This window comes from Schistocerca cancellata, unplaced genomic scaffold (assembly GCF_023864275.1).
Source record: "Schistocerca cancellata isolate TAMUIC-IGC-003103 unplaced genomic scaffold, iqSchCanc2.1 HiC_scaffold_831, whole genome shotgun sequence".
Lineage (NCBI taxonomy): Eukaryota > Metazoa > Arthropoda > Insecta > Orthoptera > Acrididae > Schistocerca > Schistocerca cancellata.
The window spans coordinates 179,517-194,620 of NW_026046842.1; the positions used below are offsets into that span (position 1 = coordinate 179,517).

At 50.5% G+C, this 15,104-nt stretch overlaps 26 non-coding genes across 26 annotated transcripts; all 26 read left to right on the forward strand.

Annotated features, from left to right (window-relative positions):
• Positions 1–319: 319 nt before the first annotated feature.
• Trnat-cgu (transfer RNA threonine (anticodon CGU)) lies at positions 320–391 on the forward strand. The gene has a single exon. It is a non-coding gene; the product is annotated as a tRNA-Thr (tRNA).
• A 316-nt stretch (positions 392–707) lies between these two features.
• Positions 708–781, forward strand: Trnan-guu (transfer RNA asparagine (anticodon GUU)). Its single transcript has one exon. It is a non-coding gene; the product is annotated as a tRNA-Asn (tRNA).
• A 688-nt stretch (positions 782–1,469) lies between these two features.
• Trnat-cgu (transfer RNA threonine (anticodon CGU)) lies at positions 1,470–1,541 on the forward strand. Its single transcript has one exon. It is a non-coding gene; the product is annotated as a tRNA-Thr (tRNA).
• A 316-nt stretch (positions 1,542–1,857) lies between these two features.
• Trnan-guu (transfer RNA asparagine (anticodon GUU)) lies at positions 1,858–1,931 on the forward strand. The gene has a single exon. It is a non-coding gene; the product is annotated as a tRNA-Asn (tRNA).
• A 688-nt stretch (positions 1,932–2,619) lies between these two features.
• Positions 2,620–2,691, forward strand: Trnat-cgu (transfer RNA threonine (anticodon CGU)). The gene has a single exon. It is a non-coding gene; the product is annotated as a tRNA-Thr (tRNA).
• Positions 2,692–3,007: 316 nt separating this feature from the next.
• Trnan-guu (transfer RNA asparagine (anticodon GUU)) lies at positions 3,008–3,081 on the forward strand. Its single transcript has one exon. It is a non-coding gene; the product is annotated as a tRNA-Asn (tRNA).
• Positions 3,082–3,775: 694 nt separating this feature from the next.
• Trnat-cgu (transfer RNA threonine (anticodon CGU)) lies at positions 3,776–3,847 on the forward strand. The gene has a single exon. It is a non-coding gene; the product is annotated as a tRNA-Thr (tRNA).
• Positions 3,848–4,170: 323 nt separating this feature from the next.
• On the forward strand, positions 4,171–4,244 carry Trnan-guu (transfer RNA asparagine (anticodon GUU)). Its single transcript has one exon. It is a non-coding gene; the product is annotated as a tRNA-Asn (tRNA).
• Positions 4,245–4,938: 694 nt separating this feature from the next.
• Positions 4,939–5,010, forward strand: Trnat-cgu (transfer RNA threonine (anticodon CGU)). Its single transcript has one exon. It is a non-coding gene; the product is annotated as a tRNA-Thr (tRNA).
• A 323-nt stretch (positions 5,011–5,333) lies between these two features.
• On the forward strand, positions 5,334–5,407 carry Trnan-guu (transfer RNA asparagine (anticodon GUU)). Its single transcript has one exon. It is a non-coding gene; the product is annotated as a tRNA-Asn (tRNA).
• Positions 5,408–6,101: 694 nt separating this feature from the next.
• Positions 6,102–6,173, forward strand: Trnat-cgu (transfer RNA threonine (anticodon CGU)). The gene has a single exon. It is a non-coding gene; the product is annotated as a tRNA-Thr (tRNA).
• Positions 6,174–6,496: 323 nt separating this feature from the next.
• Trnan-guu (transfer RNA asparagine (anticodon GUU)) lies at positions 6,497–6,570 on the forward strand. The gene has a single exon. It is a non-coding gene; the product is annotated as a tRNA-Asn (tRNA).
• Positions 6,571–7,264: 694 nt separating this feature from the next.
• Trnat-cgu (transfer RNA threonine (anticodon CGU)) lies at positions 7,265–7,336 on the forward strand. Its single transcript has one exon. It is a non-coding gene; the product is annotated as a tRNA-Thr (tRNA).
• A 323-nt stretch (positions 7,337–7,659) lies between these two features.
• Trnan-guu (transfer RNA asparagine (anticodon GUU)) lies at positions 7,660–7,733 on the forward strand. The gene has a single exon. It is a non-coding gene; the product is annotated as a tRNA-Asn (tRNA).
• Positions 7,734–8,427: 694 nt separating this feature from the next.
• Positions 8,428–8,499, forward strand: Trnat-cgu (transfer RNA threonine (anticodon CGU)). Its single transcript has one exon. It is a non-coding gene; the product is annotated as a tRNA-Thr (tRNA).
• A 323-nt stretch (positions 8,500–8,822) lies between these two features.
• Positions 8,823–8,896, forward strand: Trnan-guu (transfer RNA asparagine (anticodon GUU)). The gene has a single exon. It is a non-coding gene; the product is annotated as a tRNA-Asn (tRNA).
• A 694-nt stretch (positions 8,897–9,590) lies between these two features.
• Positions 9,591–9,662, forward strand: Trnat-cgu (transfer RNA threonine (anticodon CGU)). The gene has a single exon. It is a non-coding gene; the product is annotated as a tRNA-Thr (tRNA).
• Positions 9,663–9,985: 323 nt separating this feature from the next.
• Positions 9,986–10,059, forward strand: Trnan-guu (transfer RNA asparagine (anticodon GUU)). Its single transcript has one exon. It is a non-coding gene; the product is annotated as a tRNA-Asn (tRNA).
• A 688-nt stretch (positions 10,060–10,747) lies between these two features.
• Positions 10,748–10,819, forward strand: Trnat-cgu (transfer RNA threonine (anticodon CGU)). Its single transcript has one exon. It is a non-coding gene; the product is annotated as a tRNA-Thr (tRNA).
• A 316-nt stretch (positions 10,820–11,135) lies between these two features.
• Positions 11,136–11,209, forward strand: Trnan-guu (transfer RNA asparagine (anticodon GUU)). The gene has a single exon. It is a non-coding gene; the product is annotated as a tRNA-Asn (tRNA).
• A 694-nt stretch (positions 11,210–11,903) lies between these two features.
• Positions 11,904–11,975, forward strand: Trnat-cgu (transfer RNA threonine (anticodon CGU)). Its single transcript has one exon. It is a non-coding gene; the product is annotated as a tRNA-Thr (tRNA).
• Positions 11,976–12,291: 316 nt separating this feature from the next.
• On the forward strand, positions 12,292–12,365 carry Trnan-guu (transfer RNA asparagine (anticodon GUU)). Its single transcript has one exon. It is a non-coding gene; the product is annotated as a tRNA-Asn (tRNA).
• A 694-nt stretch (positions 12,366–13,059) lies between these two features.
• On the forward strand, positions 13,060–13,131 carry Trnat-cgu (transfer RNA threonine (anticodon CGU)). Its single transcript has one exon. It is a non-coding gene; the product is annotated as a tRNA-Thr (tRNA).
• A 316-nt stretch (positions 13,132–13,447) lies between these two features.
• Trnan-guu (transfer RNA asparagine (anticodon GUU)) lies at positions 13,448–13,521 on the forward strand. Its single transcript has one exon. It is a non-coding gene; the product is annotated as a tRNA-Asn (tRNA).
• A 694-nt stretch (positions 13,522–14,215) lies between these two features.
• On the forward strand, positions 14,216–14,287 carry Trnat-cgu (transfer RNA threonine (anticodon CGU)). The gene has a single exon. It is a non-coding gene; the product is annotated as a tRNA-Thr (tRNA).
• A 316-nt stretch (positions 14,288–14,603) lies between these two features.
• On the forward strand, positions 14,604–14,677 carry Trnan-guu (transfer RNA asparagine (anticodon GUU)). Its single transcript has one exon. It is a non-coding gene; the product is annotated as a tRNA-Asn (tRNA).
• Positions 14,678–15,104: the final 427 nt, after the last annotated feature.

Below are 15,104 nucleotides of genomic sequence, written 5' to 3' on the forward strand. Positions count from 1 at the left end.
GAAGCCCCATGGGCAACGCCAGTGCCACTGTGGACAACAGCATACTGCAGCCAGAGAGAGGAGCCGAAAGGCGCATTTCGCAGTCGAGCCACGCAATCCAACAAACTGTGCACTAGGTCAAGATTGTGCAGACCGCCAACGCTTGGTGGCACGACGCTCGTCGTCGATCGTAAGGGCGAAACAGTCAAAAGATTTGGAAAACTGCAATGTGGACACCCCCAGCAGCAGCTGTGTGCCAAATCCGTTATCTGGTCGAGGGCTGCAAGATTCAGTATGATGAAGTGACAATTCGGGGATAGCTCACAAACGCGCAGCTGCCGCCTTCTTAGCTCAGTGGTAGAGCACTGGTCTCGTAAACCAGGGGTCGTGAGTTCGATCCTCACAGAAGGCATTCATTTTTTTAACCTTCCCGCAAGGAGCGGAGCTATCGCGAGCAGCATCTAACACATGGCAGTACACTGAATGGAAGGGATGTTCTACAACCTATAACAAGTATCCTACTGGCCTCAGAGGTTTTCTGATTGCATAGGGAGAACAGTGGTTTGTATGCATTTTGTAGTATAATGTCATGCTTGGCGATGTCATTGAGCGTCGCTACAGTGTGCATGCATTTTATCCATGTGAAGAGGCGTAAGCAGATGCTACCATTCTGCGAGATTCCTGCAGAAGGTATACGAACTGCGTTGATATGCACAGCACAAGTCAAGGCCTCCGTGGCGCAATCGGCTAGCGCGTTCGGCTGTTAACCGAAAGGTTGGTGGTTCGAGCCCACCCGGGGGCGAAATCGTTTTAACCGTCACCCAGGTGAGGACATACGTCAACTTTGTTAGAGATACACAGCTAGTGTGACAACTTGGCTGTGTTGAGTGATGCCACAGAGCCTTATACACATTCAGCCAAGTGACACTGTAGGTAAAAACATGGCCCTACACAGACGTTCTACTGTTTTCCTATTTATTCGTCATGTGTGACACTGCAGTAGAGCGACGCCCACTACAAAAGACGTATTCTTTACATTCAATTTCAGCGTATACGTCGCGAGTGCCATATGACAGGGCCTGTCTCTCGATGTCGATTTCTATTTGGTGTCTCTTAAGTGTCGGTCTGCAGTAGGCCGCTGCTGGCCGAGCGACGTGCAGTCGCCTTACATGAAGCCCCATGGGCAACGCCAGTGCCACTGTGGACAACAGCATACTGCAGCCAGAGAGAGGAGCCGAAAGGCGCATTTCGCAGTCGAGCCACGCAATCCAACAAACTGTGCACTAGGTCAAGATTGTGCAGACCGCAAACGCTTGGTGGCACGACGCTCGTCGTCGATCGTAAGGGCGAAACAGTCAAGAGATTTGGAAAACTGCAATGTGGACACCCCCAGCAGCAGCTGTGTGCCAAATCCGTTATCTGGTCGAGGGCTGCAAGATTCAGTATGATGAAGTGACAATTCGGGGATAGCTCACAAACGCGCAGCTGCCGCCTTCTTAGCTCAGTGGTAGAGCACTGGTCTCGTAAACCAGGGGTCGTGAGTTCGAACCTCACAGAAGGCATTCATTTTTTTAACCTTCCCGCAAGGAGCGGAGCTATCGCGAGCAGCATCTAACACATGGCAGTACACTGAATGGAAGGGATGTTCTACAACCTATAACAAGTATCCTACTGGCCTCAGAGGTTTTCTGATTGCATAGGGAGAACAGTGGTTTGTATGCATTTTGTAGTATAATGTCATGCTTGGCGATGTCATTGAGCGTCGCTACAGTGTGCATGCATTTTATCCATGTGAAGAGGCGTAAGCAGATGCTACCATTCTGCGAGATTCCTGCAGAAGGTATACGAACTGCGTTGATATGCACAGCACAAGTCAAGGCCTCCGTGGCGCAATCGGCTAGCGCGTTCGGCTGTTAACCGAAAGGTTGGTGGTTCGAGCCCACCCGGGGGCGAAATCGTTTTAACCGTCACCCAGGTGAGGACATACGTCAACTTTGTTAGAGATACACAGCTAGTGTGACAACTTGGCTGTGTTGAGTGATGCCACAGAGCCTTATACACATTCAGCCAAGTGACACTGTAGGTAAAAACATGGCCCTACACAGACGTTCTACTGTTTTCCTATTTATTCGTCATGTGTGACACTGCAGTAGAGCGACGCCCACTACAAAAGACGTATTCTTTACATTCAATTTCAGCGTATACGTCGCGAGTGCCATATGACAGGGCCTGTCTCTCGATGTCGATTTCTATTTGGTGTCTCTTAAGTGTCGGTCTGCAGTAGGCCGCTGCTGGCCGAGCGACGTGCAGTCGCCTTACATGAAGCCCCATGGGCAACGCCAGTGCCACTGTGGACAACAGCATACTGCAGCCAGAGAGAGGAGCCGAAAGGCGCATTTCGCAGTCGAGCCACGCAATCCAACAAACTGTGCACTAGGTCAAGATTGTGCAGACCGCAAACGCTTGGTGGCACGACGCTCGTCGTCGATCGTAAGGGCGAAACAGTCAAGAGATTTGGAAAACTGCAATGTGGACACCCCCAGCAGCAGCTGTGTGCCAAATCCGTTATCTGGTCGAGGGCTGCAAGATTCAGTATGATGAAGTGACAATTCGGGGATAGCTCACAAACGCGCAGCTGCCGCCTTCTTAGCTCAGTGGTAGAGCACTGGTCTCGTAAACCAGGGGTCGTGAGTTCGATCCTCACAGAAGGCATTCATTTTTTTAACCTTCCCGCAAGGAGCGGAGCTATCGCGAGCAGCATCTAACACATGGCAGTACACTGAATGGAAGGGATGTTCTACAACCTATAACAAGTATCCTACTGGCCTCAGAGGTTTTCTGATTGCATAGGGAGAACAGTGGTTTGTATGCATTTTGTAGTATAATGTCATGCTTGGCGATGTCATTGAGCGTCGCTACAGTGTGCATGCATTTTATCCATGTGAAGAGGCGTAAGCAGATGCTACCATTCTGCGAGATTCCTGCAGAAGGTATACGAACTGCGTTGATATGCACAGCACAAGTCAAGGCCTCCGTGGCGCAATCGGCTAGCGCGTTCGGCTGTTAACCGAAAGGTTGGTGGTTCGAGCCCACCCGGGGGCGAAATCGTTTTAACCGACACCCAGGTGAGGACATACGTCAACTTTGTTAGAGATACACAGCTAGTGTGACAACTTGGCTGTGTTGAGTGATGCCACAGAGCCTTATACACATTCAGCCAAGTGACACTGTAGGTAAAAACATGGCCCTACACAGACGTTCTACTGTTTTCCTATTTATTCGTCATGTGTGACACTGCAGTAGAGCGACGCCCACTACAAAAGACGTATTCTTTACATTCAATTTCAGCGTATACGTCGCGAGTGCCATATGACAGGGCCTGTCTCTCGATGTCGATTTCTATTTGGTGTCTCTTAAGTGTCGGTCTGCAGTAGGCCGCTGCTGGCCGAGCGACGTGCAGTCGCCTTACATGAAGCCCCATGGGCAACGCCAGTGCCACTGTGGACAACAGCATACTGCAGCCAGAGAGAGGAGCCGAAAGGCGCATTTCGCAGTCGAGCCACGCAATCCAACAAACTGTGCACTAGGTCAAGATTGTGCAGACCGCAAACGTTTGGTGGCACGACGCTCGTCGTCGATCGTAAGGGCGAAACAGTCAAGAGATTTGGAAAACGGCAATGTGGACACCCCCAGCAGCAGCAGCAGCTGTGTGCCAAATCCGTTATCTGGTCGAGGGCTGCAAGATTCAGTATGATGAAGTGACAATTCGGGGATAGCTCACAAACGCGCAGCTGCCGCCTTCTTAGCTCAGTGGTAGAGCACTGGTCTCGTAAACCAGGGGTCGTGAGTTCGAACCTCACAGAAGGCATTCATTTTTTTAACCTTCCCGCAAGGAGCGGAGCTATTGCGAGCAGCATCTAACACATGGCAGTACACTGAATGGAAGGGATGTTCTACAACCTATAACAAGTATCCTACTGGCCTCAGAGGTTTTCTGATTGCATAGGGAGAACAGTGGTTTGTATGCATTTTGTAGTATAATGTCATGCTTGGCGATGTCATTCGTTTACGAGCGTCGCTACAGTGTGCATGCATTTTATCCATGTGAAGAGGCGTAAGCAGATGCTACCATTCTGCGAGATTCCTGCAGAAGGTATACGAACTGCGTTGATATGCACAGCACAAGTCAAGGCCTCCGTGGCGCAATCGGCTAGCGCGTTCGGCTGTTAACCGAAAGGTTGGTGGTTCGAGCCCACCCGGGGGCGAAATCGTTTTAACCGTCACCCAGGTGAGGACATACGTCAACTTTGTTAGAGATACACAGCTAGTGTGACAACTTGGCTGTGTTGAGTGATGCCACAGAGCCTTATACACATTCAGCCAAGTGACACTGTAGGTAAAAACATGGCCCTACACAGACGTTCTACTGTTTTCCTATTTATTCGTCATGTGTGACACTGCAGTAGAGCGACGCCCACTACAAAAGACGTATTCTTTACATTCAATTTCAGCGTATACGTCGCGAGTGCCATATGACAGGGCCTGTCTCTCGATGTCGATTTCTATTTGGTGTCTCTTAAGTGTCGGTCTGCAGTAGGCCGCTGCTGGCCGAGCGACGTGCAGTCGCCTTACATGAAGCCCCATGGGCAACGCCAGTGCCACTGTGGACAACAGCATACTGCAGCCAGAGAGAGGAGCCGAAAGGCGCATTTCGCAGTCGAGCCACGCAATCCAACAAACTGTGCACTAGGTCAAGATTGTGCAGACCGCAAACGTTTGGTGGCACGACGCTCGTCGTCGATCGTAAGGGCGAAACAGTCAAGAGATTTGGAAAACGGCAATGTGGACACCCCCAGCAGCAGCAGCAGCTGTGTGCCAAATCCGTTATCTGGTCGAGGGCTGCAAGATTCAGTATGATGAAGTGACAATTCGGGGATAGCTCACAAACGCGCAGCTGCCGCCTTCTTAGCTCAGTGGTAGAGCACTGGTCTCGTAAACCAGGGGTCGTGAGTTCGAACCTCACAGAAGGCATTCATTTTTTTAACCTTCCCGCAAGGAGCGGAGCTATCGCGAGCAGCATCTAACACATGGCAGTACACTGAATGGAAGGGATGTTCTACAACCTATAACAAGTATCCTACTGGCCTCAGAGGTTTTCTGATTGCATAGGGAGAACAGTGGTTTGTATGCATTTTGTAGTATAATGTCATGCTTGGCGATGTCATTCGTTTACGAGCGTCGCTACAGTGTGCATGCATTTTATCCATGTGAAGAGGCGTAAGCAGATGCTACCATTCTGCGAGATTCCTGCAGAAGGTATACGAACTGCGTTGATATGCACAGCACAAGTCAAGGCCTCCGTGGCGCAATCGGCTAGCGCGTTCGGCTGTTAACCGAAAGGTTGGTGGTTCGAGCCCACCCGGGGGCGAAATCGTTTTAACCGTCACCCAGGTGAGGACATACGTCAACTTTGTTAGAGATACACAGCTAGTGTGACAACTTGGCTGTGTTGAGTGATGCCACAGAGCCTTATACACATTCAGCCAAGTGACACTGTAGGTAAAAACATGGCCCTACACAGACGTTCTACTGTTTTCCTATTTATTCGTCATGTGTGACACTGCAGTAGAGCGACGCCCACTACAAAAGACGTATTCTTTACATTCAATTTCAGCGTATACGTCGCGAGTGCCATATGACAGGGCCTGTCTCTCGATGTCGATTTCTATTTGGTGTCTCTTAAGTGTCGGTCTGCAGTAGGCCGCTGCTGGCCGAGCGACGTGCAGTCGCCTTACATGAAGCCCCATGGGCAACGCCAGTGCCACTGTGGACAACAGCATACTGCAGCCAGAGAGAGGAGCCGAAAGGCGCATTTCGCAGTCGAGCCACGCAATCCAACAAACTGTGCACTAGGTCAAGATTGTGCAGACCGCAAACGTTTGGTGGCACGACGCTCGTCGTCGATCGTAAGGGCGAAACAGTCAAGAGATTTGGAAAACGGCAATGTGGACACCCCCAGCAGCAGCAGCAGCTGTGTGCCAAATCCGTTATCTGGTCGAGGGCTGCAAGATTCAGTATGATGAAGTGACAATTCGGGGATAGCTCACAAACGCGCAGCTGCCGCCTTCTTAGCTCAGTGGTAGAGCACTGGTCTCGTAAACCAGGGGTCGTGAGTTCGAACCTCACAGAAGGCATTCATTTTTTTAACCTTCCCGCAAGGAGCGGAGCTATTGCGAGCAGCATCTAACACATGGCAGTACACTGAATGGAAGGGATGTTCTACAACCTATAACAAGTATCCTACTGGCCTCAGAGGTTTTCTGATTGCATAGGGAGAACAGTGGTTTGTATGCATTTTGTAGTATAATGTCATGCTTGGCGATGTCATTCGTTTACGAGCGTCGCTACAGTGTGCATGCATTTTATCCATGTGAAGAGGCGTAAGCAGATGCTACCATTCTGCGAGATTCCTGCAGAAGGTATACGAACTGCGTTGATATGCACAGCACAAGTCAAGGCCTCCGTGGCGCAATCGGCTAGCGCGTTCGGCTGTTAACCGAAAGGTTGGTGGTTCGAGCCCACCCGGGGGCGAAATCGTTTTAACCGTCACCCAGGTGAGGACATACGTCAACTTTGTTAGAGATACACAGCTAGTGTGACAACTTGGCTGTGTTGAGTGATGCCACAGAGCCTTATACACATTCAGCCAAGTGACACTGTAGGTAAAAACATGGCCCTACACAGACGTTCTACTGTTTTCCTATTTATTCGTCATGTGTGACACTGCAGTAGAGCGACGCCCACTACAAAAGACGTATTCTTTACATTCAATTTCAGCGTATACGTCGCGAGTGCCATATGACAGGGCCTGTCTCTCGATGTCGATTTCTATTTGGTGTCTCTTAAGTGTCGGTCTGCAGTAGGCCGCTGCTGGCCGAGCGACGTGCAGTCGCCTTACATGAAGCCCCATGGGCAACGCCAGTGCCACTGTGGACAACAGCATACTGCAGCCAGAGAGAGGAGCCGAAAGGCGCATTTCGCAGTCGAGCCACGCAATCCAACAAACTGTGCACTAGGTCAAGATTGTGCAGACCGCAAACGTTTGGTGGCACGACGCTCGTCGTCGATCGTAAGGGCGAAACAGTCAAGAGATTTGGAAAACGGCAATGTGGACACCCCCAGCAGCAGCAGCAGCTGTGTGCCAAATCCGTTATCTGGTCGAGGGCTGCAAGATTCAGTATGATGAAGTGACAATTCGGGGATAGCTCACAAACGCGCAGCTGCCGCCTTCTTAGCTCAGTGGTAGAGCACTGGTCTCGTAAACCAGGGGTCGTGAGTTCGAACCTCACAGAAGGCATTCATTTTTTTAACCTTCCCGCAAGGAGCGGAGCTATCGCGAGCAGCATCTAACACATGGCAGTACACTGAATGGAAGGGATGTTCTACAACCTATAACAAGTATCCTACTGGCCTCAGAGGTTTTCTGATTGCATAGGGAGAACAGTGGTTTGTATGCATTTTGTAGTATAATGTCATGCTTGGCGATGTCATTCGTTTACGAGCGTCGCTACAGTGTGCATGCATTTTATCCATGTGAAGAGGCGTAAGCAGATGCTACCATTCTGCGAGATTCCTGCAGAAGGTATACGAACTGCGTTGATATGCACAGCACAAGTCAAGGCCTCCGTGGCGCAATCGGCTAGCGCGTTCGGCTGTTAACCGAAAGGTTGGTGGTTCGAGCCCACCCGGGGGCGAAATCGTTTTAACCGTCACCCAGGTGAGGACATACGTCAACTTTGTTAGAGATACACAGCTAGTGTGACAACTTGGCTGTGTTGAGTGATGCCACAGAGCCTTATACACATTCAGCCAAGTGACACTGTAGGTAAAAACATGGCCCTACACAGACGTTCTACTGTTTTCCTATTTATTCGTCATGTGTGACACTGCAGTAGAGCGACGCCCACTACAAAAGACGTATTCTTTACATTCAATTTCAGCGTATACGTCGCGAGTGCCATATGACAGGGCCTGTCTCTCGATGTCGATTTCTATTTGGTGTCTCTTAAGTGTCGGTCTGCAGTAGGCCGCTGCTGGCCGAGCGACGTGCAGTCGCCTTACATGAAGCCCCATGGGCAACGCCAGTGCCACTGTGGACAACAGCATACTGCAGCCAGAGAGAGGAGCCGAAAGGCGCATTTCGCAGTCGAGCCACGCAATCCAACAAACTGTGCACTAGGTCAAGATTGTGCAGACCGCAAACGTTTGGTGGCACGACGCTCGTCGTCGATCGTAAGGGCGAAACAGTCAAGAGATTTGGAAAACGGCAATGTGGACACCCCCAGCAGCAGCAGCAGCTGTGTGCCAAATCCGTTATCTGGTCGAGGGCTGCAAGATTCAGTATGATGAAGTGACAATTCGGGGATAGCTCACAAACGCGCAGCTGCCGCCTTCTTAGCTCAGTGGTAGAGCACTGGTCTCGTAAACCAGGGGTCGTGAGTTCGAACCTCACAGAAGGCATTCATTTTTTTAACCTTCCCGCAAGGAGCGGAGCTATTGCGAGCAGCATCTAACACATGGCAGTACACTGAATGGAAGGGATGTTCTACAACCTATAACAAGTATCCTACTGGCCTCAGAGGTTTTCTGATTGCATAGGGAGAACAGTGGTTTGTATGCATTTTGTAGTATAATGTCATGCTTGGCGATGTCATTCGTTTACGAGCGTCGCTACAGTGTGCATGCATTTTATCCATGTGAAGAGGCGTAAGCAGATGCTACCATTCTGCGAGATTCCTGCAGAAGGTATACGAACTGCGTTGATATGCACAGCACAAGTCAAGGCCTCCGTGGCGCAATCGGCTAGCGCGTTCGGCTGTTAACCGAAAGGTTGGTGGTTCGAGCCCACCCGGGGGCGAAATCGTTTTAACCGTCACCCAGGTGAGGACATACGTCAACTTTGTTAGAGATACACAGCTAGTGTGACAACTTGGCTGTGTTGAGTGATGCCACAGAGCCTTATACACATTCAGCCAAGTGACACTGTAGGTAAAAACATGGCCCTACACAGACGTTCTACTGTTTTCCTATTTATTCGTCATGTGTGACACTGCAGTAGAGCGACGCCCACTACAAAAGACGTATTCTTTACATTCAATTTCAGCGTATACGTCGCGAGTGCCATATGACAGGGCCTGTCTCTCGATGTCGATTTCTATTTGGTGTCTCTTAAGTGTCGGTCTGCAGTAGGCCGCTGCTGGCCGAGCGACGTGCAGTCGCCTTACATGAAGCCCCATGGGCAACGCCAGTGCCACTGTGGACAACAGCATACTGCAGCCAGAGAGAGGAGCCGAAAGGCGCATTTCGCAGTCGAGCCACGCAATCCAACAAACTGTGCACTAGGTCAAGATTGTGCAGACCGCAAACGTTTGGTGGCACGACGCTCGTCGTCGATCGTAAGGGCGAAACAGTCAAGAGATTTGGAAAACGGCAATGTGGACACCCCCAGCAGCAGCAGCAGCTGTGTGCCAAATCCGTTATCTGGTCGAGGGCTGCAAGATTCAGTATGATGAAGTGACAATTCGGGGATAGCTCACAAACGCGCAGCTGCCGCCTTCTTAGCTCAGTGGTAGAGCACTGGTCTCGTAAACCAGGGGTCGTGAGTTCGAACCTCACAGAAGGCATTCATTTTTTTAACCTTCCCGCAAGGAGCGGAGCTATTGCGAGCAGCATCTAACACATGGCAGTACACTGAATGGAAGGGATGTTCTACAACCTATAACAAGTATCCTACTGGCCTCAGAGGTTTTCTGATTGCATAGGGAGAACAGTGGTTTGTATGCATTTTGTAGTATAATGTCATGCTTGGCGATGTCATTCGTTTACGAGCGTCGCTACAGTGTGCATGCATTTTATCCATGTGAAGAGGCGTAAGCAGATGCTACCATTCTGCGAGATTCCTGCAGAAGGTATACGAACTGCGTTGATATGCACAGCACAAGTCAAGGCCTCCGTGGCGCAATCGGCTAGCGCGTTCGGCTGTTAACCGAAAGGTTGGTGGTTCGAGCCCACCCGGGGGCGAAATCGTTTTAACCGTCACCCAGGTGAGGACATACGTCAACTTTGTTAGAGATACACAGCTAGTGTGACAACTTGGCTGTGTTGAGTGATGCCACAGAGCCTTATACACATTCAGCCAAGTGACACTGTAGGTAAAAACATGGCCCTACACAGACGTTCTACTGTTTTCCTATTTATTCGTCATGTGTGACACTGCAGTAGAGCGACGCCCACTACAAAAGACGTATTCTTTACATTCAATTTCAGCGTATACGTCGCGAGTGCCATATGACAGGGCCTGTCTCTCGATGTCGATTTCTATTTGGTGTCTCTTAAGTGTCGGTCTGCAGTAGGCCGCTGCTGGCCGAGCGACGTGCAGTCGCCTTACATGAAGCCCCATGGGCAACGCCAGTGCCACTGTGGACAACAGCATACTGCAGCCAGAGAGAGGAGCCGAAAGGCGCATTTCGCAGTCGAGCCACGCAATCCAACAAACTGTGCACTAGGTCAAGATTGTGCAGACCGCAAACGCTTGGTGGCACGACGCTCGTCGTCGATCGTAAGGGCGAAACAGTCAAGAGATTTGGAAAACTGCAATGTGGACACCCCCAGCAGCAGCTGTGTGCCAAATCCGTTATCTGGTCGAGGGCTGCAAGATTCAGTATGATGAAGTGACAATTCGGGGATAGCTCACAAACGCGCAGCTGCCGCCTTCTTAGCTCAGTGGTAGAGCACTGGTCTCGTAAACCAGGGGTCGTGAGTTCGATCCTCACAGAAGGCATTCATTTTTTTAACCTTCCCGCAAGGAGCGGAGCTATCGCGAGCAGCATCTAACACATGGCAGTACACTGAATGGAAGGGATGTTCTACAACCTATAACAAGTATCCTACTGGCCTCAGAGGTTTTCTGATTGCATAGGGAGAACAGTGGTTTGTATGCATTTTGTAGTATAATGTCATGCTTGGCGATGTCATTGAGCGTCGCTACAGTGTGCATGCATTTTATCCATGTGAAGAGGCGTAAGCAGATGCTACCATTCTGCGAGATTCCTGCAGAAGGTATACGAACTGCGTTGATATGCACAGCACAAGTCAAGGCCTCCGTGGCGCAATCGGCTAGCGCGTTCGGCTGTTAACCGAAAGGTTGGTGGTTCGAGCCCACCCGGGGGCGAAATCGTTTTAACCGTCACCCAGGTGAGGACATACGTCAACTTTGTTAGAGATACACAGCTAGTGTGACAACTTGGCTGTGTTGAGTGATGCCACAGAGCCTTATACACATTCAGCCAAGTGACACTGTAGGTAAAAACATGGCCCTACACAGACGTTCTACTGTTTTCCTATTTATTCGTCATGTGTGACACTGCAGTAGAGCGACGCCCACTACAAAAGACGTATTCTTTACATTCAATTTCAGCGTATACGTCGCGAGTGCCATATGACAGGGCCTGTCTCTCGATGTCGATTTCTATTTGGTGTCTCTTAAGTGTCGGTCTGCAGTAGGCCGCTGCTGGCCGAGCGACGTGCAGTCGCCTTACATGAAGCCCCATGGGCAACGCCAGTGCCACTGTGGACAACAGCATACTGCAGCCAGAGAGAGGAGCCGAAAGGCGCATTTCGCAGTCGAGCCACGCAATCCAACAAACTGTGCACTAGGTCAAGATTGTGCAGACCGCAAACGTTTGGTGGCACGACGCTCGTCGTCGATCGTAAGGGCGAAACAGTCAAGAGATTTGGAAAACGGCAATGTGGACACCCCCAGCAGCAGCAGCAGCTGTGTGCCAAATCCGTTATCTGGTCGAGGGCTGCAAGATTCAGTATGATGAAGTGACAATTCGGGGATAGCTCACAAACGCGCAGCTGCCGCCTTCTTAGCTCAGTGGTGGAGCACTGGTCTCGTAAACCAGGGGTCGTGAGTTCGATCCTCACAGAAGGCATTCATTTTTTTAACCTTCCCGCAAGGAGCGGAGCTATCGCGAGCAGCATCTAACACATGGCAGTACACTGAATGGAAGGGATGTTCTACAACCTATAACAAGTATCCTACTGGCCTCAGAGGTTTTCTGATTGCATAGGGAGAACAGTGGTTTGTATGCATTTTGTAGTATAATGTCATGCTTGGCGATGTCATTGAGCGTCGCTACAGTGTGCATGCATTTTATCCATGTGAAGAGGCGTAAGCAGATGCTACCATTCTGCGAGATTCCTGCAGAAGGTATACGAACTGCGTTGATATGCACAGCACAAGTCAAGGCCTCCGTGGCGCAATCGGCTAGCGCGTTCGGCTGTTAACCGAAAGGTTGGTGGTTCGAGCCCACCCGGGGGCGAAATCGTTTTAACCGTCACCCAGGTGAGGACATACGTCAACTTTGTTAGAGATACACAGCTAGTGTGACAACTTGGCTGTGTTGAGTGATGCCACAGAGCCTTATACACATTCAGCCAAGTGACACTGTAGGTAAAAACATGGCCCTACACAGACGTTCTACTGTTTTCCTATTTATTCGTCATGTGTGACACTGCAGTAGAGCGACGCCCACTACAAAAGACGTATTCTTTACATTCAATTTCAGCGTATACGTCGCGAGTGCCATATGACAGGGCCTGTCTCTCGATGTCGATTTCTATTTGGTGTCTCTTAAGTGTCGGTCTGCAGTAGGCCGCTGCTGGCCGAGCGACGTGCAGTCGCCTTACATGAAGCCCCATGGGCAACGCCAGTGCCACTGTGGACAACAGCATACTGCAGCCAGAGAGAGGAGCCGAAAGGCGCATTTCGCAGTCGAGCCACGCAATCCAACAAACTGTGCACTAGGTCAAGATTGTGCAGACCGCAAACGTTTGGTGGCACGACGCTCGTCGTCGATCGTAAGGGCGAAACAGTCAAGAGATTTGGAAAACGGCAATGTGGACACCCCCAGCAGCAGCAGCAGCTGTGTGCCAAATCCGTTATCTGGTCGAGGGCTGCAAGATTCAGTATGATGAAGTGACAATTCGGGGATAGCTCACAAACGCGCAGCTGCCGCCTTCTTAGCTCAGTGGTGGAGCACTGGTCTCGTAAACCAGGGGTCGTGAGTTCGATCCTCACAGAAGGCATTCATTTTTTTAACCTTCCCGCAAGGAGCGGAGCTATCGCGAGCAGCATCTAACACATGGCAGTACACTGAATGGAAGGGATGTTCTACAACCTATAACAAGTATCCTACTGGCCTCAGAGGTTTTCTGATTGCATAGGGAGAACAGTGGTTTGTATGCATTTTGTAGTATAATGTCATGCTTGGCGATGTCATTGAGCGTCGCTACAGTGTGCATGCATTTTATCCATGTGAAGAGGCGTAAGCAGATGCTACCATTCTGCGAGATTCCTGCAGAAGGTATACGAACTGCGTTGATATGCACAGCACAAGTCAAGGCCTCCGTGGCGCAATCGGCTAGCGCGTTCGGCTGTTAACCGAAAGGTTGGTGGTTCGAGCCCACCCGGGGGCGAAATCGTTTTAACCGTCACCCAGGTGAGGACATACGTCAACTTTGTTAGAGATACACAGCTAGTGTGACAACTTGGCTGTGTTGAGTGATGCCACAGAGCCTTATACACATTCAGCCAAGTGACACTGTAGGTAAAAACATGGCCCTACACAGACGTTCTACTGTTTTCCTATTTATTCGTCATGTGTGACACTGCAGTAGAGCGACGCCCACTACAAAAGACGTATTCTTTACATTCAATTTCAGCGTATACGTCGCGAGTGCCATATGACAGGGCCTGTCTCTCGATGTCGATTTCTATTTGGTGTCTCTTAAGTGTCGGTCTGCAGTAGGCCGCTGCTGGCCGAGCGACGTGCAGTCGCCTTACATGAAGCCCCATGGGCAACGCCAGTGCCACTGTGGACAACAGCATACTGCAGCCAGAGAGAGGAGCCGAAAGGCGCATTTCGCAGTCGAGCCACGCAATCCAACAAACTGTGCACTAGGTCAAGATTGTGCAGACCGCAAACGTTTGGTGGCACGACGCTCGTCGTCGATCGTAAGGGCGAAACAGTCAAGAGATTTGGAAAACGGCAATGTGGACACCCCCAGCAGCAGCAGCAGCTGTGTGCCAAATCCGTTATCTGGTCGAGGGCTGCAAGATTCAGTATGATGAAGTGACAATTCGGGGATAGCTCACAAACGCGCAGCTGCCGCCTTCTTAGCTCAGTGGTGGAGCACTGGTCTCGTAAACCAGGGGTCGTGAGTTCGATCCTCACAGAAGGCATTCATTTTTTTAACCTTCCCGCAAGGAGCGGAGCTATCGCGAGCAGCATCTAACACATGGCAGTACACTGAATGGAAGGGATGTTCTACAACCTATAACAAGTATCCTACTGGCCTCAGAGGTTTTCTGATTGCATAGGGAGAACAGTGGTTTGTATGCATTTTGTAGTATAATGTCATGCTTGGCGATGTCATTGAGCGTCGCTACAGTGTGCATGCATTTTATCCATGTGAAGAGGCGTAAGCAGATGCTACCATTCTGCGAGATTCCTGCAGAAGGTATACGAACTGCGTTGATATGCACAGCACAAGTCAAGGCCTCCGTGGCGCAATCGGCTAGCGCGTTCGGCTGTTAACCGAAAGGTTGGTGGTTCGAGCCCACCCGGGGGCGAAATCGTTTTAACCGTCACCCAGGTGAGGACATACGTCAACTTTGTTAGAGATACACAGCTAGTGTGACAACTTGGCTGTGTTGAGTGATGCCACAGAGCCTTATACACATTCAGCCAAGTGACACTGTAGGTAAAAACATGGCCCTACACAGACGTTCTACTGTTTTCCTATTTATTCGTCATGTGTGACACTGCAGTAGAGCGACGCCCACTACAAAAGACGTATTCTTTACATTCAATTTCAGCGTATACGTCGCGAGTGCCATATGACAGGGCCTGTCTCTCGATGTCGATTTCTATTTGGTGTCTCTTAAGTGTCGGTCTGCAGTAGGCCGCTGCTGGCCGAGCGACGTGCAGTCGCCTTACATGAAGCCCCATGGGCAACGCCAGTGCCACTGTGGACAACAGCATACTGCAGCCAGAGAG